The sequence below is a fragment of the Haliotis rufescens genome, unplaced genomic scaffold, assembly GCF_023055435.1.
Source record: "Haliotis rufescens isolate VD_foot unplaced genomic scaffold, xgHalRufe1.0.p SCAF_98, whole genome shotgun sequence".
Taxonomy (NCBI): Eukaryota; Metazoa; Mollusca; class Gastropoda; order Lepetellida; family Haliotidae; genus Haliotis; species Haliotis rufescens.
Genome location: NW_025964392.1, coordinates 859,521 through 863,985, shown reverse-complemented (window position 1 = coordinate 863,985; position 4,465 = coordinate 859,521). Strand labels below are relative to the sequence as shown.

General features: G+C 40.9%; 1 pseudogene; it reads left to right on the top strand.

Annotated features, from left to right (window-relative positions):
• Positions 1-782: 782 nt before the first annotated feature.
• On the top strand, positions 783-963 carry LOC124120779 (annotated as a pseudogene).
• The last annotated feature ends 3,502 nt before the right edge of the window (positions 964-4,465 follow it).

Genomic DNA, 4,465 nt, shown 5'->3' with positions numbered 1-4,465 from the left:
GTATGGCAATAGAAACTTCTGATCATCTTTTCGTCTATTGCCCATGTGTTGATTTGTTGTGGGATATCGTTTTCAAGTGGTTAGATTATTTATCATTTGGGCTCTTGAAAAGAAATCATGAAGTAATTCGGTTTTCTTTAATACCAAAAATTCCAAATTCCCATCATAAATCGCTCTGCCTTTATCTTTTGACTTTAACAAAATATTCCATTTGGCTTGTTCGGAATTCTAATAAATTTGAGCATAACAATTTGAAGGGAACTGATATTGTGTTACGTTTTTTGTCTCTCCTTAGGACACGTATCAGGGTTGACTTTTGTCGTTTTTCATTTTCTACTTTTTCTGATTATTGGCTTTCTTCTTCGTTCTTTTGCTCTCTTGATGCTCATCGTACCTTAGTTTTCCATGTGTAATCCTATAAAGTGCTTCTTCTGGCTATTACCTTGTCTTGTTTCACTGTTATCAAATGTTGTTGATGTCCATCTTTTAGCGCCTTACTTTGCTTGTCTGTCCATTGTAACCGCAACCGTAATTGCAACTCTTACTTGTGTTTTGTTATTGCTGTTGTTGATTGTTTGTAGCTTCTTTTGCTTCCATTGTATTACTGTTCTCTTACATGTACTTCATGTTATTCTGGTTGTTTGGTTCTGTTTAGTGTTTCTTACCTTTTCTTCTTCTTTAGTCTTGTTTCTGTAAGCACTGCAGGGTCCTGATCTGTGATACCTTTAGGCGACCCTGAAGTGACAGCGCTGTCCGCGCCTGTACAAAATTAAGTTTAGACAATAAATTTTATAAAAAAAAAAAAAGTATCTGTTCTTATCAGCTTAATATCTGATACGTCTCCTAATGGAGACATCGATATTAAACTGATTTTTAGAATGGGATGAGGTGCCACGGGGCTTGCTCCGCCCTCATCACGGGTTGACCCGGTATTGCAGTACCTCCGGGAATGGCCCACCACTCATATTTCAATCAAAAATTAGAACTCTCAGCTTTGCCTACATCTTCACATTCGTCATATTTTGCACTGCCGCTCCGTTTTTCGACCTTAGTTCTCAATAGATACTCTATTTTATTACTTCGAAACCTTAGAAATATACCTGTTCACACATTCAGCCCGTCCTCTAACCACACAAACCCGTACAAGTTTGTAAAAGTAGCATTTTTCAACTTTCAGCTGCATACAGTCCCCCGTAACCAAGGCCGTCGCCCATGACGCCGTACGCCGGAAATGACGTCTAGACAATCACTCCGTCACAACAACAGTCTGCTTCGTCACTACAAGACGTTTTCAACGTCGCATCCCCCTAAATAGATGTTTAAAGAACTACACACACGCCTGATGCGTCATTACACTTTGTGCAAGTGAGTTCATTTTCCAATATTCATTACAGTTCAGTCGTTTTTTTCGTCTTCAGTGCAATTTTTCATACAATTCATTCATCATTCGCTTTGCTGGACACCTTAAGTATCTTTACCTTTAGTTTATTTAATACATTGGGGCAATTTGGATGAGATTGTCACTCTTACCCACGCGCGACTCTGTCAAAGTCGGGCCCAAGCTAATTCAAGCTGGCCTGTCTCCCCTTGCCTCCCCGACTCCACTCATTAAGTCCTAATGTCGCGGCCGGTATTCACGTTGGACTGGGTCGCTGCAGGACGTTTACCCAACGTCTGGCCATGTTTTATCGGCGCACTCTTTATACATAGGAAAATGGGTCTATTTACTCCTTTTTTACTTTCACAAAAGACGCTGAATATCTTCACAAACGTCTTGCAGTCGGGTGTCGCACTCGTGTGCTGTCAACATTTTTACTCATTTGTGCATGTAATATTGTTGGCCAATGATTTTAAGCGCTTCATGTAAATAAAGAGCACCTAAATGGTATGTTGTGTCAGTAGATGTACTTTGCCAGCACAGGCCGGCAACCGGCATTGCTTCTCAGCCTTTTGGCTAACATCGTCATTGGACCCCAGCATTCTACTACTTGGATCGGTAACTATTGTTTGGATTTTGTGTGCCTTCTCACGTACATTTGCCTTTTTCTTCCTCAGGTCTACGGGTGGGACCTTCTACTTTGTAGTTGGTCGACCTTCAGTGGTCAGTGGCGGCGCAAGCCGGCAACCGGCATCGCTTCTCGGCCTTTTGTCTCGCGATCAAAGTCTAGTACCTGTTCATTGTTGGATTTACGTGGAGATTTTGTGATTTTTGCTTATGTTGTGACTCATTGACTATTTGATTCCAGATCTACGTGCAGCATCAGTAGCTTCGGCTGTGTGTGTCCTTAAGTGGCTCTGCACTCTTAGCTTCGTTATGGCATTCACTACGGCAGTGAATTGTGGGCCCATTCCAGAGGAGTACCTTGACAAGGATGCTGAAGCGAGAACTGTGCGGGTTTATGCTACTGCTAAATTCACCACTTTGCAGGACTTTGCCAAACTAATGAAGTCATGTGTCCCTGAGTTCGCCTTACAGAAGTGCAGTGCCATCTGGAAAACTGAACGTTACAACCAGTCTTATCTCACGTTGAAGACTGTGCAAGAAGCTCAACGGTTACTTGATCTTGGATGTATTGTGACCGGTTCGGAGAAGATCTACTTCTATAGTTATGGTACCTAAATGAGCCCTTTCCGTGTACACTGGCTACATGCGACTGTTACATCGGAATTTCTGAGGGAGTATTTTTTTCAATTTGGGAAGGTTGTGGATGTGTTTAGGGAGTTCATCCAAATCGATGGCTGTCAAGTTTCTACTGGAATAAGGATTGTGAAGATAGAACTTTCTGAAACGGACAAAGACAAAGTGCCCCACATTGTGCGCTTTGGAGACAGACAGTCAATGCTTATCACTGCCCCAGGTCGTCTCCCGATATGTCTCCGTTGCCATGAGTTCGGCCATGTGATGGCTGAGTGCCCGGCCAGTAGTTCTCCGGCTAAGGTCTCAGCATCCACAGATTGTGCTGTACCTGTTCCTGGGGAAGGTCCTGAGAATGTCACTTCACAGGATGTACCTGAGGAGACAATGGAACATTCGATTTTACAAGAAGATGACGATGACGATGTGGATGATGTTTCTGAAGGATTATCAGATGATTCAGACATGAGTGAGTGAGTGAGTTAAGATTTTAAGTCACATCGGCAATATTTCAGCCATATCGTGACTTTCAAAAGTTATATATAATAAATACATGTAAACCATAAAAACCTGTCGACAAGGGACAGTAAAATAACTAGACTTATCACAGATTAGTATGTAAAACTAGCAGGGAACCATAAAAATACATCACTAGACAGGACAATACATTATAAAATGGGCTATAGATCGCCAGCAACTGAAGGTAGATCACCATACTGGGGACCATGGGGACTTACAGTACCTTTGCTACCTGCATGGACCCCAGCAGGATTTACATCATCCCTTCAGTTGTTGGCGACGATTAGGGAATGTAGCTGTATTTAAAAGAACATATATTCTACGATTAAAACTATGATAGGAATAACAGACGTCGAATGATATGGACTTACTATGCCCTCTCAGGGGGACAATAATTTTACAGTACTTTAACCCCCGTCAAGGGCACAGCCATTAACAATCTCAGTTCACAATTAGACACTATCAAATTAAGAAACAATTATGTACATCAAAATTTATTTATCAGTTCAATTTCTTTTAAAAAGTTAATTATTAAATGAGACGAAACATTATTAAAAAGATCCAATATTGAAGTTGCACTGAAATATTTATCCCTTGTGATGGAAAAATCAATACAGTCAAGCAGAACATGCTTGACCGTGATTCTCTCATCACAAGGGATACAAAATGGAGGATCCTCGCTTTTTAAAATATATTCGTGTGTATACCTGCTATGGCCAATACGACATCGTCGCATAATGACCTCTTCAAATCTGGACTGACAGCCCAAGTAGGTGTAACCAATATTTGGTTTAATTACATGTCATTTATTGATACCGACTTGGGAGTCCCACTTCTTTTGCATAAGATCACAAATATAAGATCTGATTACAGGTTTAAAATCAGTGTATGGGATCAGAAGTGGTGTCACAGATTTGTTGAGTGCTGCTTTAGCAGCAGCATCAGCCATTGAGTTGCCTTTGATGCCCACATGACTGGGCAACCAACAAAAGACGATGTCGTATTGGCCAGTAGCAAGTTCATTAAATAATTGAATAATTTTGATTAAAAGTGGATGTTGACATGAGATGTTATGGATAGCCTGCAGGCAAGAAAGAGAATCGGAAAATAGGATAAACTTCTGATATTTTGACTGTTTACTGATATATTGTAAAGCTGTTAAAATGGCATTGGCCTCAGCTGTGAAAATAGAACTATTATCGGGTAATCTGGAGGAGATAGTCCTGGATCCAATGACAGTGGCGCTAGCAACAGCGCCACTATCCTTGGATCCGTCAGTAAATATAGATTTGTAAGTATTATATGTGTTTC